The sequence below is a fragment of the Rattus norvegicus genome, chromosome 5 (assembly GCF_036323735.1).
Source record: "Rattus norvegicus strain BN/NHsdMcwi chromosome 5, GRCr8, whole genome shotgun sequence".
Taxonomy (NCBI): domain Eukaryota; kingdom Metazoa; phylum Chordata; class Mammalia; order Rodentia; family Muridae; genus Rattus; species Rattus norvegicus.
The window spans coordinates 18,043,667-18,064,996 of NC_086023.1; the positions used below are offsets into that span (position 1 = coordinate 18,043,667).

At 41.7% G+C, this 21,330-nt stretch overlaps 1 long non-coding RNA gene across 1 annotated transcript in view; it reads left to right on the plus strand.

Annotated features, from left to right (window-relative positions):
* Positions 1-20,742, plus strand: part of LOC102549737 (uncharacterized) — a 43,235-nt gene extending 22,493 nt beyond the window's left edge. Inside the window, exons 2-4 of the long non-coding RNA XR_592386.4 lie at positions 12,621-12,706; positions 14,738-14,809; positions 15,724-20,742. This is a non-coding gene — a long non-coding RNA (uncharacterized LOC102549737). The remainder of the gene's footprint in view (positions 1-12,620; positions 12,707-14,737; positions 14,810-15,723) is intronic.
* Positions 20,743-21,330: the final 588 nt, after the last annotated feature.

The window sequence follows — 21,330 nt, forward strand, 5'->3', positions numbered from 1 at the left end:
GGGTTAATTGGGCTGGGACCAAGGACAAGTATCAGCAATAACTTGTGGTAATGCTATAAAAGATTGGTTATAAGCCATCCCCCCATAATAAGGGGGCTTTTGATTCAGACAAAGCCAACAATTTTGTGTTAGGTTAGGTGTAGAATGATTGAGGAAGAAAAAGGCTACCGAGCACATAGTCAAGAGGGGAACTTCCATTGGGAGAGTAGCTGTGGGTATTGGAGGCCTTTCATTTTAAATGAGGGCAAGATATATGGAAATGTATGTGGAGTCATGAATAAGAGTAGAAGTTCCAATGGGTCTGACAGTAGTCAGCAAGTCTTTAGGATGCGTGCCTGCTGTGGTAGGTTGTGGGTGTGATGGGAGAATCTGGGATACTGGGAAAAGATTTTTATTGGTGCCTATAGGTATCAGTTTGCTCATGGCTTGCTTCTGGTTGAAATTATTTTCTTTGAATTGTAGTGAGGGTAGCAGGATCATGTCCAGAGGTATAAATCTAAGACCCCAGGTTCATGAAGTATTCCAGGGGAGTCTTGGGGTTTCTATGGCTGCAACAAAACTTCATGAATAAAAAGCAAATTGGGGAGGAAAGGGTTTATTTGGCTTATACTTCTACATCGCCATTCATCACCAAAGGAAGTCAGGACAGGAACTCAAGCAGGGCAGGAACCTGGAGGCAGGAGCTGATGTAGAGTCCATGAAACGGTGCTGCCTACCAACTTGCTTGCTTTTGGCTTGCTCAGCATGCTTTTTTATAGCACCCAGACCACCAGCCATCCCAGGGATGGCATCACTCACAAGAAGGCTGGGCCTCCTTCCATTGATCATTAATTGAGAAAATGCCTTACAGCTAGCTGGATCTTATGAAGGCATTTCCTCCACTGAAGCTCCTTTTTCTCTGATGACTCTAACATGTATATTCCACATTTTGTTCATAAAGTTTACACATTGCATGACTCTTGTTCAGAATTAGGGTTTAGGGTTTAGGTAAGTAGGGTTTAGGATTATATTATGACTATAAGATCAAATTTGGATTTATCCCAGTGGCAATAGTTACATAGCTCCAGGAAGTATAAAAATATTCACATTCACTGTCTTTGGCCTAAGAGCAAGCTCCATTAGCTGGACTGGCATAAATTTGAGTAACTTATAGGCTTTTTTTCTTGATTCAAATCAGTACAACACCAAGTAACCGTATGTTGTATTTTGGGACAGGCATTATACATAGCAACTTGATTCATGCCAAACTCATAAACAGGCCAAGCATTAATGGTAGGACCTAGATTGAATAGACTATCAAAGTCAGTGCTCAGCTTGGGTTGGTCCTGAGTCCTTACAGTTCTGTTGTCACAGTTCCATTGGGGTGGCTTGTGGGGATTCTCATAGCTTAAGGGAATGAATATAATCCAACAAGTTAGGACTATCAATGTGGTATACATAACAATAAAAGAAAATAGGAACAGAATAGTAACATTAAACCTTGTAGATCTTGAGGGCAACATTCAGTCACTGTCTTACTTCAAATGGCCCATTTCTTTTTCTCAAGGGTCCTCAGGTACATTCCTGAGATGTAAGTGATGAATCCAGGTTAAAAATGCCAGCAATCTTTTTTTCTTTTATTGGATTTTTTAAATTTACATTTTAAATGTTATCCCCTTTCCCAGTTTCCCCCTCCAGAAACCCACTATCCCATCCTCCCCTCCTATGACAGTGCTCCCCCACCCACCCACCCACTCCCTCCCACCTCCCTGTCCTGACACCCCCCTACATTGGGGCATCAAGTCTTGACAGGACCAAGGACCTCTCCTCCCATTGATGCCCAACAAGGCCATCTTGTGCTACATATGCAGATGGAGCCATAGGTCCATCCCTGTGTTCTCTTGGGTTGGTGGTTTAGTCCCTGGGAGCTCTGGGGGGTTCTGTTTGGTTGATATTGTTGTTGTTCTTATAGGGTTGCAAACTCCTTCAGCTACTTCAGTCCTTTCTCTAACTCCTCCACTGGGGACCCTGTACTCAGTTCAAAGGTTGGCTGTGAGTCTCTGTATTTGTCATGCTCTGGCAGGGTCTCTCAGATGACAGCTGTATCAGGCTCCTGTCAGCATGCACTTCTTGGCATCTGCAATATTGTCTGGGTTTGGTGTCTGTATCTGGGATGGATCCCCAGGTGGGGCAGTCTCTGGATGGCCTTTCCTTCAGTCTCTGCTCTACACATTGTTTCCATATTTCCTCCTGTATTTTTGTTCCTCCTTCTAAGAAGTTCCAAAGTATCCACACTTTGGTCTTCTTTCTTCTTGAGCTTCATGTGGTTTGTGAATTGAATCTTGAAATACCAACAGTCTTATCAGCAGTGGGGAACTGAAGACTCATGATATAAGGTTCTTTCTATCTGGGTTCAAGCTGGTCCATTTTGAACTGGTGGATTAACTCAGCATCACTGAGCTGGAAGTCAGGTGAACAGTACCCAACAGGCTGAGCAGTCTGGACCTGAGGAAAGATCTTATCCAAAGTTAATTATAATCCTCTTAAGGATTCAGAGAATGGAATTGGGCAATGTGACAACAGTTTTCTGTGGACCTGAGGGACTATGGAGGTGGTTGCCCATAGATTATCTCATATGTACTGAATTTTTTTCATTTTAGGGCACAGCAAGCCCTCAGGAGGGCATAAGGCAAGAGGTCAACTTGTATAAAGAATATATTTAGTTTATTTTTTATAGCTCTATTCACCCTTTTTACCTTTCCTGAGCTTTGAGGATGATACATACAATGTAAGTTCTAATTTATGTTAAGAGCAGTGGTTCTCAACCTTCCTGATTATGCAGCCTTTTAATATGGTTCCTCACATTGTGGTGAACCCAACCATAAAATTATTTCCATTGCTACTTCATAAGTTTGCTGTTATGAATCATAATGTAAATATCTATGTTTCCCAATGATCTCAGATGACCCCTGTGAAAAGATCATCTGACCCCTGTAGATTGAGAACTACTAACCTAGAGTAATATCCTTGGTAACCTGATCTACATAGTTATTGCCTTATGTCTGTGGTCTATTTTCTTTTCATGCCGTGGCCTATGTATATTATTAGCCAGTTTGGTGGGTAGCCAGATGCTCTCCAAAGGTGTATAATATCCTGGTTATTTTGTATTTTTTTCTGATATTAAATAGCTTCTTTGTTTGTATATCTGTCCATGAACATGAGCTGTAGCAAAGCATATTGACTATCTATAGAAAAGTTTATTTTCTTTCTTTCAGCCCATTTTAGTGTCTGAGACAAGGAACTATTTCCACTCCTTGGGCACAGATGTGTCACTGGGTAGGGCCATACCCAGTGATTTCTTATTGGTCTGTAAAACTACCATTGCCCCTGCACACTTGATTCCTACTTTGGTAAAATTGCTGCCATCAGTGTAGAATGAGATAACAAATCTTTTTAAGTTCCTACTTCATTTTAGAGATCCTGACTAAGTTTGAATTCAGGTAAATTAACAAGCTAGTACCTAGTTTCTAAGGCTAGTACATTAGTTTCTAAGTTATCCTCCGACAAAACCCGAGCCTAACTCCAGTCTCTAGGCTAATCCTCAACAAGACCAGTGTCTCCAGGTTATTATTCCAACAAACCTGCACCCCCAGGTTATAAGCCCACCTCCTAACAACTACCAAGTGCAGAGGGTGGCAGAAATTAAGTTTATGATATGAATCCCAGAACCAGTCAAGGCCACAGTCATTCTCCAATTAGATGCTTGCGCCCATACTCACTGCTTGCTGCTTAATATAAAGTCTTCCCTCAATAGACGTTTTGGTCTCCCCCACGACCAAAACTGTCCTGCGTGATGGTGGTGCATTGAGCAGGCACAGGCTAGCTCAAATTGAATAAAGATCCTGTTGTGAGTTGCATCAGATTGGTTCCTGTGTGTGTTTTGTGGGCTCTCTAAACTTCTTTGGCATTACAGAGATCTGCATCTCTGTCAATAAAAGAGATATCTATCAGGTATGGTTGAGCACCTTGGATGACATCCAATGTTTCAAGGCAGTTATGGACAGTTTCCTCATGGGTGTCATCTGGCAGCAGGGTGGCAGGGTTGATGGTCAAAGATTTGTTAAAAGCCAATCTGTCTTTGTCTAAATGGAAAGCTTGGTATTGAGTCAAACAGTCCATTGACATCTACCAGTTAACTGCATCCCTGACCAGGAACTCTGCTGCATGTGGGGCCATTATAGTTAGAGTTTGTTCCAATATAAGTTGTTTGATTCTTTCACAGGATTATGGTAGCCACTATGATCCACTGGCAGGGTGGTTATCCTAAGGTCATTGGATCCAGGCTTTTTGAAATATAGGATGTCTAGCCTTTTCCAGGGACCCATGGCTTGAGTCTGGACTCCTTTGGTAATGCCCTTCCTTTCATGATGGAAGGGCTTGGTAACATCGGGGAGAGGTCTAATATAGGGTCTGCACAAGAGTCTCCTTTAAGTCCTTAAAAGCCTATGCATGCTTCTCCATTCATTCCAAGGAGGTGTTGCCTCTCACAGAGGCTGAATATAGAGGTCGGGCAATCTTAGCAAGCCAGAGTATCCAGCGACAGCAATATTCAATGGCCTCCAAGATTTCCCTAATTTTCATCTTTGTGTTTGGGGCAGGGTTTATTATAGCCTCTATTCAGGTCTTTGACAACAGTCTTTTTCCTTCTTTTAATTCATACCCCATATAGGTAGCCTGTGGAGTGTAAATCTGAGCTTTCATTTTGGAGGCCTGGGAGCCTAATTGATCTAGAGTTCTAAAGAGACCTTGAGTAGCCCTAAATAAGCCTCTTTATTCACATAGTGGAGTAAGGTATCCTTTGGATACTCACTGAGAAACAGTTTGAGTCCTGGTTAAGAGCCTCATCAAAGATTCCCTGAGATAATTGTGTCTGAGTCAGTTATCCCAACATTCATGAGGCCAAAGATGTCACCATGAGGAGTTGGGGGTGGGGAGTGAGAAAGAGTGTGCACACAGAGAGAGAAGAGAAGGAGAGCAAGGAGACTAAAATGTCTGGATTGGGTAGGGAAGAGCCTCTTGGGAAAGGGCAGCCCAATCCCTGATCTGGAAAGCTCAGGGTTGGGGCCATGGTATGCCAGAAAGGAATTAAGGGATGCTAGGAGAACCTGAGGTCAGGCTTGCATTTATATGTAAAATATACACCTCAGTCCTTGTCCAGGGATGCAACCAAACTATTCCAAGTTTATGGTCCACTCATTAAATGCAAAGATGGGCTGACTTAATTCTGACAGAGGAATGGATAAAAATGCATCTTTTAAATCAAGCACAGTATAGACCTCATGTTCAGATGGTCACATTCTGAGCAAACTGAAGGGATTGGAAACAGTTGGGTGGTAAGTTTCTTTCTTTTCATAAGTAGGTTTCTTTTATTTTACATGTGTGAATGTTATGCCTGTTCGTGTGTGTGTGTGTGTGTGTGTGTGTGTGTGTGTGTGTGTGTATGTGTGTGTGTGTGTATGCATCATGTGTATTTTGAAGAGCAGAGCAGAGGAAATATATCCCCTGGGATTGGAATTAGACCTGATACATGGAGTTGTGAACTACCATGTGGGTGCTGAGGTTTGAACCTGTGTCCTCTGAAAGAGCAACCAGTGTTCTTAGTCATTAAGCCATCTTCGCAGCCCCAGGTGAAAAGTTTGCATCGCCCTGTTAATATCCCTTAATTTTTCTACCAGTATATACTCTTGGGTTCCTGGTTTTTGAACTGGTAATAAAGAGTGGTCCACGATGACTGGCATTGATTGACTATTCCTGCCTCAACCAAGTATCTGATGTGGGTCCTTATCCCTTCCCTGGCCTTGGAGTTTATAGGGTACTGTTTAACCTTGTGCCCTAGAAATCAGTTGTACTATTATCAGGGACACATGTTTGGCCAGGGCAGGAGGATTATCTTCAGCCCAGACAGTAAGAACATCTTTTATCAAAATCTCCTTTAGTTCCTTGTCTGGATCTAGGGTTGGGCCTTGGAGGAGGATATATTCCTTTCTTAAGGGGAAGGTGACAGTCAGGGCTGTGACTAAATTCCCTATTTGTATCTTAGGCTTCTCGCCTGAACCTTAAAACAAATTGCATGGAACTTACTCAGATCTCTCCCCAGCAAAGGAAACAGACATTCAGGAATAACAAGAGAATGAGTCACAGTTCCCAAATCCATAGTCGGTTTTGTAGTCAAATTGTTGTTTTAAATTTCTTCTGTCACCCCTTGCACTTCCATTGTTCTTTTTGTTAAGCGGTCTCAAGGGTTTCAGTAACACCATATATGCTGCTCCTCCATCTACAAGGAGTTTGCAGGTAAGCAACTGTGGTTACCATAGTTTACCAGGGGCCTAAACGGAAGGAGCCATGGCCTCTTTTCTTCCAGAGTCCGGACTGGTTTTGGTTAAGGAAGGCTCATCTGTTGTTGGAAGTGCCACGAGCATGTGGTGCCGATTCATTTTCTTTATTGAAAACCTTCGCTGTCTCTATTGTCAAACACTCCTTGGATTATTTCTAATAATTTTGACCTATTCTTCCTTACAAACTCACCCATCTTTTGTATTTTTTTTTCCATACATCTGAGGCTGACTGGGTTACAAAGGCCAGGTTAAGTGTTTTTCAGATTTGCTGAGTCCTCCAGATCTATAGTAGTATATAGCCAATATGCCTCCTGAAAGCACTCAGGAAACACCGAAGGTGTTTCTGAGTTCTTCTGAGCGCTCTTTTATAACCTATTTTAGAAGGATTAGGTTTGTAATCCTGAGGCCCTCCAGTAGAGCCTGGTGACTTTCACTGGAAGACTTTCTGTCCCATAGTCCTAACCTAACTCTATCCTTCTGGACAGAGCCTTGTCAATTGCTTCCATTCTGAGATCATTGTCAAGAGTGTATAATTTGAGCAGTATCTTGGCTGCTTCTGCTAGGATTCTCTCTCTTTCTTTTTATAGTGAGTGAGAAGAATTTGTTGGCAGTAATTTCAGGTGGTTTTCCAATGGTAAAGATCTGTTACACTAAATGGATCATACAGGTATAATCCTTTCCGGGCCCAGCAGAGGGGAAGGATAGGGCCTACAGTCCTTCTGCTTCTGCTTTGGGCCTAGAAATGGAAACAGAAGCTGCAGGTCGGCAGGGCAGGGTACTGCATTGGGGGTTTCATCTGCTTCAGAAGTAAGAGTGGAAACAGTAGCCACCCCTCCTCTTGCCCACCATTTTCCTTCAAGAAGTAGTAGGCCTCCAAGAGATAACAATACAAGGCAAAAATCCTCAGACACTGCAGGCTGAACAGAACAATCTAATAGGAAGAAATGAGTCTTGAGAACAGGCAGAAGTGTCAAACACTCCAGATCCCACTGTTGGAAATCTTACAAATACACTACTCTAACAGCCATAACATATACATAGAGGACCTGGTGTAGACCCATGCAGACTAGAGCTTGTCACTTCAGTCTATGAGTCCATGTGAACCCTGCTTAGCTGAATGGTGGGTCATGTTCTCCTAGTGTTTTCCATCCCATCTAACTCCTACAGTCTTTCCTCCCCTCTTCCATAGGGTTTCCTGAGTTCTGAGTGGGGGACCCAGTAATATAGGCTTTTTCTCATAATGTGTGGCTGTGGGTCTCTGTACCTGCTTCCCTTTGCTGCCAGAGGAAGCCTCTTTGATGACTACTGGACAAGGATCAATCTATGAGTATAGTAGAAGATCATTAGGAATCAGTGTTGTTGTTGTTGTTGTTGTTATTATTATTATTATTATTATTGCCAGTCCTTCTTGGCTCTATCCTAAGTTTCTGGGATGGCCACCCAGATAGAGTTGGACAGGGGCTCCCTCTGCTGGCATGGGTCTTAAGTTAAACCACTCATTGGTTGGCCACTCCCAAAGTTCTGAGTCACTAGCTCCAGCAATTCTTGCAGGTAGGACAGATTGTATATTGTATATATGGCTGGGTAGGTGTTCAGGTTTCTTCTTCAGTAGTCTGAAGAGTACCTTCCTATACTAGAAACTAGAACATAGGGGTGAAGTTTCCATTTAGGCACCAGTTCAACCTCTCTGCATTCAATGAGCTGTGTGGATGTTGTCCTATGTAATGGGACCCTTCTGTCAGCCTAGTGTCAGCCTTGGTTTTGGGGGGATGTCCACAGGAGCCCCTTGAACCACAAACTTTGACTCAGGATTATTATCTGGCTAGTCACCAGTTCTTTATTGTAGGTAAGGCCCTGTGGTATAGTTCTATATTTACAGTAGGCACTAATGAATATCTCTTCTATGGAGGGTTTTGTGTTATACAAAAAGGTTGTAGAGGGCTGGAGAGATGGCTCAGCGGTTAAGAGCACTGACTGCTCTTCCAGAGGTCATGAGTTCAATTCCCAACAACTACATGGTGGCTCACAACCATCTGTAATGGGATCTGATGCCCTCTTCTGGTGTGTCTGCAGACAGCTACAGTGTACTCATATACATAAAATGAATCATTTAAAAAAAAAAAGGTTGTAGAACTGGGATTCAAAGCCTGTGTGTTGCACTGGAAGCTACTACAAAGTTGGAACCTTCCACAGGAGTTGACCTTTCCAAATCTTCCCTCATCTATAAAAAGAGGTGAAGCTTGGCATGACAATGCATGCTAATATTCCTAGCACTTGAGAGGTAGAGGATAGAGGTTCAAGGTCATCTCAGTCAAAGTTCCAGGTCATCTGAAACCCTATCTCCCTTCCAAAAAAAAAAAAAAAAAACCCCAAATAAATAAGTGAAAGAAACCACAACAAGAAAGGATGATAAAGATACCCATTTCATAATGCTGTGTGTTACTCGGAATACTACTACAGAGCTAATCTCTTGAAAAACGTATTCTGTCAATGCTAGTAGCTATTAGTGATTAATCATTAGTCTACAGAAATCTTCTCCAAAGAAAGGGCCAGACCTTCCTTCCTTCACTTGTCAGCCACTCAGCTTTTACTAAGGACTGGTTATGGAAGACCTTATATACCTCTGAGGTATGTCCACAGTTCCCTAAACTTGAATTTGATATATTCATTCTACTAACAAAATAATTTAAAATTATTTATTTATATTTTCATACTGCTTCACCATCATTTTCTTTAATCAGAACTTTTGAAAATGAAATTTGTCTTCTAGATCTCCTGTATTTTCCTATATTTTCTTAGGTTTTATTTTTTCTGTTGTTGTTTGTTTTATGGTGGTCTTTGTTTGTTTAAAATGGAGTCTCTTGTCCCTCTTGATATCTTTTAACTATTCCTGAAAGCTGGGTAGGATGCATTTAGTTTAAGCTTGATTAATTTTGGTAAGAATGTGTGACCATGAGGTTGTATGCTTCCTAATTCATCAGTGATGGAGTCACGTAACCCGGATGCTCCCAATAGCAATGATGTCACATTTGATGACTTTGTGCTATGCAAAATGGGGCTCAGCCATAATCCCAGCACTTAACTATGTAGAAGGATGGAGAGTTTGAGGCTAGCCTGGGTACATCCAGACATCCCATCTCAAGAAAATGTAAAGGATGTTTCTAAAAACAACAACAAACAAAACAACAACACAACACACATACATACACACAAAACCAACACTAACCACCCCCAAAAAAAGCCAACCCCTAAACAATAAACCTAAAGACACATCAAACCCAAAAAATGCTGAATTCCACATCGAGTAACACATCATTTAGTTTTCATCATACTAGTTGTTGTTTTCTAAGCTAATCTAATATATATGTGCATGAATACACATGTGTAGACTGTTCATGCATGTATATATTATATAAGTGTATTTATGTGTAAATATACATTTTTGTTATGGTTTGAATCTGACATGTCCCTTGCTAGCTTATGTTTCAAATGTTTGCCTTCCAACTGCTGCCGATTTTCTAGGAAGCCATGGCACCACCAGGAAATGAAACTTTGACGATAGAATTGGGGTCACTAGGGCAGGCCTTAGAAACCATCTCTCCTTCATAATCTACAGTGATATGAGAAGTTGGGACCACATATTTTCACTGCCATGAATCTGCCATGTTCTCTCTGCCATAAAGGATTGAAACCAAGTACGGTGTTTCTGTCGGATATTTCAAGCACAGCAATACAAAAGTGATTTCTTCATTGTTATTTTTTTCCCCACTAAGTCATAGCAAGTGGTTTGGGGCCTGGTTACTGAAATGTTAGAGTTAGGAACTTTAAGTTGCTTCTTTGAGAATTTGCTTCCTTTCGTAATTCCTAGCATATGCACGTATGTCCTGTGTCCGTATGTGTACTTGGGATTCCCTAGTGCTAGAGTTTGCTTGTGAGCTGCCTGATTTGGATTCTGGAATCAAACTTGGGTTCTGCAAGAGCGGAACCTCTGACCCATCTCTCTCTAGCCCTCTCTCCCAAGAACTTATATTGGACAGTATTAGAAACGTTGATCTAATTGTTGGTTGCTTGGGTATTTGTTGTGCTCCACAGGTTCTTTTAAGTTGACATGACAATGAGACACACATGAACAAGCATACAATACAATATGTACATACATACATACATACATACATACATATACATGAATTCATTCATACACATGAAATTCCATCTGAAAAACCTCTGTACTTACAATGAATAAAAACTGCATTTCTACTAATATCTTGAGAGTTCCAGCTTCCTCTTCTTGATTATTTGTAACCCTCTAACAGTGAGATCCTTGCTCCGTGGCAGAATTGAAGTCTCCAAAAACACAGCAATACTCGAATGTATTATATCATTTATCAATCATGTCCACAGCACACAAGGAAACTAGTGAGACTAGAAGTCACAAAGGCATCAAAGTTCTCTGTTCAGGGAATTCAAAGCAGGACTATTGAATAGGATTAAGGAACAGTTAAAAATCTTGAAAATATCAGATGTATTTCCTAATGCCTAATGAGAGAATGGCATTTGATTGTGAAACTACAGAATCAAGCAGGGTACAGTGATGTCTCCAGCCTTCAAAAGTGTCCCTCCTGCTAGAGAACAGAGGGATGCAGGAGGGAGGCAGTAAGCTGGCTGCCTGTCATTGAGGGGTACGGTTTTAGTTTGTCTTCTGTCATTGTATTGTTTTATTCTGCAAGACAGCATCTTACAGAATAGCCTAGGCTAACCTAGAATTTATGGTCCTCCTTTTTTCTCTTGAATGCAAACATTATAGTTATGTGCCTCCACATATTTCCTCAGTCAACTCTGTTAAGAAAAGAAATCTCAGCTGTGTGTGGTAACACACACCTTTGATCCCAGCACTCAGGAGGCAGATCTCTAAGGTCAAGGCCATCGCAGTCTACATAGTGAATTCTAAGTCAGCCAAGGCTACATGGTGAAACCCTGTCTCAAAAAACAATACAAAAAAAACTCATCATGATCTCTATCTTATTGTTTGTTTTCTGGGACAGGAATTTTCTGTGCTGCCCTAGTTGTCCTAGAACTCACTTTGTAGACCATGCTGACCTTGAACTCCCGGAGATCCACCTGCCTCTCCCTCCTGAATCCTGGGATTAAAAGTGTGTGCCACCACCGCCTGGCACGATCTCCACCTTAATGAAGTTTTTGTCCACCTTTATAGCCATCTGGCATTAGCATTTATGAGGTTTTAAAAACTGCCATATTCTTTTTTTTTTTTTTCTTTTTTTCGGAGCTGGGGACCGAACCCAGGGCCTTGCGCTTCCTAGGCAAGCGCTCTACCACTGAGCTAAATCCCCAACCCCAAAACTGCCATATTCTTACATGGTCTAAGTTATACAGAGCTTTTGTGAAAACTAGTTAACTCTGCCTTATCAGGCAGAGATCATACCATCTAGTTTGGAAAAGAAGGTCAGATCAGAAGCAGGCTAGGGGAGAGGAAGTAGAGTTTTGACAAACAGAGAAGATGAAGGATGATATGTGGCTACAGAGTAGATTCTGGACTTGAAGGAGTGTACCGCCTTAGCTCTTTCGTTTATTTTCTTTACACATGAAAGTCATTGACCTCTTTCTCATTTCTTCTGCTATCAGCAACTTTCTTTTTTCCGGAGCTGGGGACCAAACCCAGGGCCTTGCGCTTGCTAGGCAAGCGCTCTACCACTGAGCTAAATTCACAACCCCAGCAACTTCTTGTTATCCAATTTTCTGTTGAGACTGAAAATGGAATTTGTTCTGAGTCTGTCCTTTGAGAAATGAACTGAGTCCAGCACAGTTCTGAGTGGGCCCTGGGGCTTGTCACTATCAGCAAAAAATGCAGCTCAACTGCCAGCCATGACACCTGAGGGGTCCCGGTAGAACCTTGCGTGGCCTCCGCGCAGGTGCGCTTTAGTCCTTTGTATCTTTCACAGAAAAGAATTCAGAATGACTGGCTGAAGCAAAGTTAGTGAATCTACTGGCCGAATAGGAAGATGTGGCAGTTTATTGATGTTAAAAAAGTCACAAACACAGAGGGATACATTTGGAAACAGTAAGGTATGGCCTTTAGAAGAATAGAACTAGATATCTTAGAGGTAACTCTGTATATTCGATCCAGGGGCTTTTAAGCTATTCATTTGCAAGTGAGTTTAGATATAAAGAAAATTATGTATTAGCAAACTTTTTTGGCGTATGCGTAATACATCTTTTTCTGACCCGCAGAATTGTGTCCCTAAAGAGACCTTTTGAGGTACCTCGTGCAGCTAGAGAAAAGCTAGTAGAGACGGAATACACATCGAAGGATGTCGGTAGGCATAGTTTGGGTCTTTTGATTTTCTTTTTTTTTTTTTTAAAGATTTTATTTATTCATTTTATATATGATGAGTACACTGTCACTGTCTTCAGACACACCAGAAGAGGGCATCAGATCCCATTACAGATGGTTGTGAGCCACCATGTGGTTGCTGGGATTTGAACTCATGACCTTTGGAAGAGCAGTCAGTGCTCTTAACCGCTGAGCCATCTCTCCAGCCCTTGATTTTCTTTTTTAAAGATTTATTTATTATACATAAGTACACTGTAGCTGTCTGTTTTTTTTTTTTTTTTTTTTTTTTTTCGGAGCTGGGGACCGAACCCAGGGCCTTGCGCTTGCTAGGCAAGCGCTCTACCACTGAGCTAAATCCTCAACCCCCACTGTAGCTGTCTTCAGACACACCAGTCGAGGGAATCAGATCCCATTACAGATGGTTGTGAGCCACCATGTGGTTGCTGGGATTTGAACTCAGGACCTCAGGAAGAGCAGTCAGTGCTCTTAACCATTGAGCCATCTCTCTAGCCAGATTTTTTTTTTAAACAATCTCATCTCTAATGTCTTCCCAAAGGCCATTATAGCTTTTCCTGAGGGCAGTCTGGTCAGTTCTGTGGAAACTGCTGAGTGTCAGCCAGCAGCAGATGTAAATTCAAGCCAGTAGAGTGATGAGGCGTTATTTTCTGTTTCTTTTCTTTTATAAAAAATAATTTTTATTATTTTATGTGTATGAATATTTTGCTGCATGTAAGTATGTGAACTATGTCGGAACTTGTCAGAACTTGTCAGAAGGGGACATCAGATCCCTGGAGCTGAAGATTTTAGTTTTGAAGCTGGGGATGGGATCCGATCCTCTGGAAGGACGAGAAGTGCTTGAAAATGCAGCGCTATCTGCTATCTCTCCAGTCCTGGTCCTTTTCCTGCCTCAGGTGGAGCGTTTTCAGCATTACCTGGGAGTTTGACTAAAAAGCGAGCTCTCTGTTAGGTCCCGTTCCTTCTGGGAGTTAGGCCCCAGGACGCCCTTAACAGACCCTTCAGTTGGTTTCTTTTTTCTTTTTATTTTCTGGTGCGCGAGGAAATTTTATTGGAGTTTAAAAGACAAACTCCAGGGTAGGCAGGCGATAGATCTTATAGCTGTTAGGCGAATAGAGAAGATCAGCCACAAGGTGGCAGGCAACTGCAGAGTGGGAGAGAGCAGGAGGGGCCTTTAGAGAGAGAGAGCAAGGAAGCCCGAGGCTTTGGCTGGAGACTTTAAAATATACTTAGGCTCTGACCAACATCCAAAAGAAAAAAAAAAAAAAAGACAAAAAGAAAGAAGAAAAAAGAAATAGGCCCGTTTGAAAAAATGTTTGCTTCTGTTTCTCAGTGCATCTTTGTTTTCTGTGTATCACTTACAAAGTAACTTTGAGGTAGTTATCAAAGTGCGGAGTTTCATCACCTCCATACACTGATATTTTATCCTCACTCACCCTCATTTCTTACTGCCCTTCACAGTATACCCCTCCTGCTTCCTGCTAACTTCCTTTCTTAGAGCTCAGGTAGTACCTACTTCTACTTAAACGCTCTATTTCCTTCTGTTTCCCAGTTCTCCAAAGCTCTTTCCCCCTGCTCTCACGATCTGCATTCTACTGTTGTGACTTACAATCACTGTTCTGTGGATGACATATCTCTTTTAAATCTTGATTCCACATATGAGAGATGTCACATGGTGTTTATCTCTATGGTACGTTCTCCTGCAGATGTACATAGAAGAGTGGTGTCACTGAATTATGCAGTGAGTACAACGTCCGCGTTCTGAGGGACATTCACACTGATTTCCATAGTGGCGGTACACGCTTATAGTTCCACTAGCAGTGAACTAGCTTTCCTTATTCACAACATTTCCACCAGCTTATGTCACTATTGTTTTCATTGGTGATAGTTATTCTGATTGGGATGAGATGGAATCTCAAAGCAGTTCACTTTCATTATTAAAGGTTTCTCTTTTATTGTTATTTACGTTCTTGGCATGTTCCTGTGTGTGTATGTTCAGGTGTCAACTGCAGCTGTTCACAGAGGCATGAAGAGATCAGTGGATCCTCCGAAGCTCAATTTACAAGTGGTTGTAAGTTGCCCAATGCGGAGAATTGAGCCAGAGTCCTCTTAAAGAGCAGCAAACACTCAGCGAACACTGAACCTTCCCCTCAACCCCTGCCCCATCATAGCAGTTTATTTAGTATTTACTTGGTGGCTAAGGATGTTGAACACATTTTCAAGTACATATTGACATCATTATTTCTTTTTCTTTTTAAAAAATTATCACATTTAAATTTATTTTATGTGCATGCATGTATGCCTATGTATGAGTGTGCATGGGGTGGGGGCGGCACCAGAGGACCTTTGTAGGAGTCTGCTCTTTTTTCCTACCGAATGGGTCTGAGGATTAAATGCAGGTCACCAGGACAGCTGCAAGCGTGTATTCCCTGAGCTCCCCCACTGCCCTGTATTTCTTTTCTGAGAACAACTTCTTGGGTTCATTAGTTCATGTTTCAATTGAGTAACTTATTTTGGGGTGTTTCATTTTTTTCAGATCTTTATATATCTTTGATAGTAATTCCCTGTCAGATATGTAGATATGAAAGTTACTTTCCTTTTTTTGTAGCCCCCCCCCACCCCCCAAGTTTCTCTGCATAACCTTGACTGTTCTGGAACTAGCTCTGTAGACCAGGCTGGCTTGGCTTGAACTCCCAAAAATCAGCTTCCCTTGTCTCTCAAGTGCTGGTTAAAGGCACGATCCACAACAGCTGGGCAGTAGGCTCCCCTTTAATCTGGTTATTTGTTGCCCTTCTTGGGCAGAGACTACTTAATTTCCTATAGTTCCATTTGTTAATTTGTAGGAAAGTTTCCTATGCTTTTGGAGTCCTATTTAAATAATCTTTCCCTGTATCTTGAGGGTATCTATCCACAACAGTTTTAAAGTCTGGGTTATTGTAGTAGTTCATTTAATCTATTTTTAATTAATCATTTTATTTTTTGCAGGGAGAGAGGATTGGATCTGGAAATTCAGTTCTTTTTCATGTAGAAATTCAACTTTTCCAGCACCATTTGCTTGTTCCACAATGTACATTTTTGACTGCTTCATTTAAAAAAAAATGGGGGACTGGGCTAGGCACCATAGTGTACCCTTTTTAATACCAGCACTTGGGAATCAGGAGCAAATAGATCTCTGGATTTGAAGCCATCATGGTCAACATAGTGAGCTTCAGACTATCCAAAGCTATATGCAGAGATCCTGTCTCAAAAAAAAGAAGAAATAAACCAAACCAAACAAACAAAAGAATTGACTGTAACTGTGTGTGTCATCTCTGGTCCTATATGCTATTTTTTGATTTACAAGTCTGTTTTGTAATAGTACTATGCTATCTTTGTTAGTATGACTCTGTGTTATAACCAGAGATTGGGTATTGTGATATCTGTAATGTTAGTGTTTTTACTGAGGATATTGTAGAGGGGTGTGTGTGTGTGTGTGTGTGTGTGTGTGTGTGTGTGTGTGTGTGTGCGTGCTTCCATATGAAGTTTGGGTTGCTTTTCCTAGTTCTGTGAAAAATATCACCAGAATTTTGAGGAATACCCTGGCAAATCTATGGATAGCTTCCAGAAATAAAGCCATTTGTACAATATCAATTCTGCTGACCCATGACCATGGAACCTTTTCTCATCTTCTAGTGTCTTGTTAAATTTCTTTTCCTCAGTTTCTTAAAGCAGTGATGTCCAATCTTTTGGCTTCTCTGGGCCATACTGGATAAAGAAGAATTTTCTTGCACCACACAAATATTAATGAAATACACAAGTATTAATGAAAGTTAATGGGAAAACATGGCTCTGTTTATAATTTTTATATCTGCACCAAAGCTAAGCAAAAACTTCCACACATAATAATCCCAATTTTTTTTTCTTTCTTTCTTTTTTTCTTTTTTTCAGAGCTGGGGACCGAACCCAGGGCCTTGCGCTTGCTAGGCAAGCTCTCTACCGCTGAGCTAAATCCCCAACCCCCAATAATCCCAATTTTTAAACTTGGTGTGGTGGCACAGCCTGTGATCCCATCACTTATAGATAGCAATGGGAGGATTCAAGTTCAAGGTTATCCCCACATGTCGTGAGCTTAAGGGTAGCTCACTATATTAAAAAGGAAAACCTGGGCTGCAGAGATGGCTCATCACTGACAGCTCTTCCAGAGGTCCTAAGTTCAATTCCCAGCAACCACATGATGGCTCCCAACCATCTGTAATGGGATCTGATGCCCTCTTCTGATGTGTCTAAGACAGCAACAGTGTACTCATAAAAATAAATAAATCTAACAAACAAACAGAAAACCTTTTAAGACAGTGTCTCTCCTATCCAACCCAAGGCATGTCTGGAACTCACTATTGTAGCTCAACATTCCTCAAATTCATGTTCTTACTGTCTTGGTGTTGGGGTTGTAAATGCATTCCACAATGACCAGCTCGTGATTCCTTTTATTTTTTTTTAAACTTAATTTTTAATTATGTGAGTTTGTGCTTGTGAGTGCAGTTCCTGATAAGGCCAGAAGAGGGAGTGGTATCCTCAAGAAGTGGAGGTACAGGTACCTGCAAGCTGCTTGATGTGGGTGCTGGGAACTTGGGTCTTCTGCAAAAGCCCCTTAATTATTTATTATTATTATCACTGTTACTATGGTTGTAGATTGTAGACTCTGATGGAGAGAGAAGAGAATCTAAGAAATCAGTGTTTGGGGGCTGGAGAGATGGCTCAGCGGTTAAGAGCACCGACTGCTCTTCCAGAGGTCCTGAGTTCAATTCCCAGCAACCACATGGTGGCTCACAACCATCTATAAAGAGATCCGATGCCATCTTCTGGTGTGTCTGAAGACAGCTACAGTGTACTTATATAAATGAATAAATGAATAAATCTTTAAAAAAAAGAAATCAGTGTTTGTAATATCATAGTTAGCTCAAATCTAATATATTAAATTTTTCTAATAAAAGTGCTCTCTAGAAAGGACATAATTATGGCATAGTTCCCACCACTGGAAAGGTGTGTGAGCATTGACTCAGCACTCTCCTGACACCCTTAGCCCTCACTAACGATGAACCTCAGAAGCTGCAGAAGGGCCTCTGCTCAGGCTCAGGGCAGCCAGATCTGCCAGAAATCATTCAACCCCAAACACACCTCTACAGCTAAGCGCTTCTGTACCATGGGGCACACAGATGTGTATTCTGTCATTTTCTCCAGACCCTGGGCACTCACACTGAATCCTCCCCCGTTCGCTTGTGACCTTCTCTTCTTGGAGTTACTTTTCCCTTCCTCACCCAGGTCAAGAGTTTTCTCATAAATTGCCTGTATTGTTGTTATTTGAACTCAGGACCTCTGGAAGAGCAGTCGGTGCTCTTAACCACTGAGCTATCTCTCCAGCCACTGTGTTGTTGTTATTGACCCAGGCTGCACATAGGAAACCCAGACTAGTTTAGAAATACTGTGTCATTTGGTCATCAGAACTGAGAGGATAGCAGGCTAGTATTATTTCCCTTTTAATAGAAGCAGAGCTGTCTCTTCTTCAAAATCACTATTAGGATTAATCTTGATGTGACTACAGACATTGTAGATGAAAACGTTATGATTGCCAGCGTGCTGCTAATCAGCACCACTTACCATAGTGTCCTAGCACACCAAAGTTAACAAAGCCACCACAGCGATATGGCGCTGACAGACACGCGTGGCTGTCAGCACCATGGATGTAACTGAAGGCTTTACTAGTACAGCTGCACACTGCACAGGATGTGTTTGCTTGTCTGTTTGTTTTAGGAAACACGGTCTCTATATGTAGCCCTGGCTGTTCTGAAACTTTCTATGTAGACCAGGCTGGCCTCAAACTTACAGAGATCCACCTGCCTCTGCTTCCCCAGTGCTGGGGCAAAAGGTCTGCAAAGATTCGTAGCTTTGCTGGGATTGAAGACATATGCATTGCTTGGGGCTCCTCCTCCTCCTCCTTCATCATTTTAACTCAAGGGTTAATGACCTAACACAATGAATCTCAAAAAAAGTGAGAAACAACTCCCAAGTCAGCATACCCATAAGAAGACCTGTAGGACAAGAGCCTACACTGTGGTAAGAATCCCTGCAAGGAGCTTTGGCCTGGAAGCTACAAAGAACAAATCTCAGATAAAACTTCCTCCCCCAAAGTTCCTTCTGCTCCAATAAAGCCCCAAGCCCCACCCCACCCCCATTTCCCCACCGTGCTTGGGCACATTCTCCGCATTCACAGAGAGACTGCTAAACTTTATCCACCTCTACAGAAGCCACTCTCCTTCTTTTATTTCCACATCTCCTTAATCAGTCTAGACCTAACACTAACCACTAACCATACCTTCCTTCTGGCCCGAATCATGGGGATTGTCCTGATCTTGCTGATGCCCAGGGTCCTACTTCTGTCAGTAAGTTCCCAAAAGATTATTCACGCTGCTCTATTTTTCCTCTGGCATCTTGAATTCGACATTAAATTAATACACGCATGTTGTGTTTTCCCCCCCGCAAAATAGGTAGGTTCCAATGAGAATTCACAGCTATATGAATTCAAGTAGGAACTACGAAGCAATTTCTTTCCTTTTTTTTTTTTTTTTTTGGTTAAAAATATATTTTCAGAAAAAGATGCGTGGTTCAGTGTAATGAATTAAGGTAAGAAACCATCCAGGAGCACAGGATGGTAAGAAATATGTTCAACTAAGATGGTGAGTTAAAAAGGAAAAGCTAGGGGCTGGGGATTTAGCTCAGTGGTAGAGCGCTTGCCTAGCAAGCACAAGGCCCTGGGTTCGGTCCCCAGCTCCGAAAAAAAGAAAAGAAAAAAGAAAAAAAAAAGAAGAAAAGCTAGGTAAGTTCAAATGAACCAAAGGTCCTCTCAAAACATAAAAGGAAGACTGGGAAGGTGCTACTACTATTCTTGCTATCTCTAGAATAGAAGCTTCTGATTCATTAGTACTACTGTGACTCTGGGATAGATAGGACTCCCTTCTGAGTCTGAATTTTCATTCAAAAATAGTTTTGGGGGCTGGGGATTTAGCTCAGTGGTAGAGCACTTACCTAGGAAGCGCAAGGCCCTGGGTTCGGTCCCCAGCTCCGGAAAAAAAAAAAAAAAAAAAAAAGAACCAAAAATAGCTTTGAAACACCAACAGGAGTCATAGCTTTTGGGAGATGTGCTTGTGGTCATTAAGACAATAGAACTTCAACTTTATAAAAATTCTAGAAAGTTGCACTGCTGAGTTTGAAATATTACAAAAAGGATTTCACCTTCATTTTCATTATTCTATTCCACCCCTTCCTCCAATTTAACTCTCACCTCGCCCACATGTATTCTTCTTAGAATCAGTCTGGCAACTGGAGGGTTGAGGCAGACCAAAGAATTTGAGACCAACCTGAGCTATACCACGTTTTCAAAAGGAAATGGGAGGGGGGGGAGATATAAAGAAAGGAAGCAAAGCTTACACTTTTATTTATTTGTATTTGTTAAGTACCTGCATGGGTTCATGTGCAGGTGCGCTTGGAAGCCAGCGTGCACCAGTTCCCCTGGAAATGGAGCTACACACAGCTGAGGGTGGCTAATTTGTGTGTTTAGAACCAAACCAAGGTCTTCTACAAAAGCAGCAAGTACTTTTTTTAACCACTGAGCCATTTTACTAGCCTCGAGAAAAGAATCTTGATGCTGCCTGGCTACTGACTTCTAGACTATTCTGTTCCTTCTAGTGACAGTCATTATGTGCTACCAGAAAGCTAGCCTTCTAGACACATACAAGTCCTTCTGTTGTGTCTGATCCAATTAATGAGAGGAGCTTAAGCCATTGTTCCTACCCCACCCCTGAGTATTGTTTTCTCTGAATTCGCTTCAGACCCTTTTCAGTCATTCTCTTTCTCGACTATTCTTCTTCTTGCATGCCATGCTTCAGAATGTAGGACAGCATAGAGCTCAATGTTGAATGCAGGTGGAAGGACAAGAAAGGCCAGGCAGGAGAAATGAGTTTTTCACCCCCATCACAGCATATCTCACAGCAACAAACAAGAAAGCCCAACAAACAAAAGTGAGGGGCTGGGGGCTGGAGAGATGGCTCAGTGGTTAAGAGCACTGACTGCTCTTCCAGAGGTCTTGAGTTCAAATCCCAGCAACCACATGATGGCTCACAACCATCTGTAATGGGATCTGATTCCCTCGACTGGTGTGTCTGAAGACAGTGACAGTGTACTTATATATATTAAATAAATAAATCTTTAAAAAAAAGGGGTTGGGGATTTGGCTCAGTGGTAGAGCGCTTGCCTAGCAAGCGCAAGGCCCCCTGGGTTCGGTCCCCAGCTCTGAAAAAAAAAAAAAAAGAAAAAAAAAGTGAGGGGCTATTTCTAAATCAGCCAGTGTTTGGTATTTATATTCCTCCTCCTCCAGAAGTTCTGGACATTGAATGTTGCTGTTGACATGCTTTAAGACTGGGCCTCACTATGGGGCCAGGCTGTCCTTGAACTCTTGGTTTTTCTGCTTCAGTCTTTACCTTTGTTTAAAAAAACAAAAACAAAAACAAAAAACAACCAACCAATAAACAAAGAGCAAAAACAGAGTACCTAATTATTGTT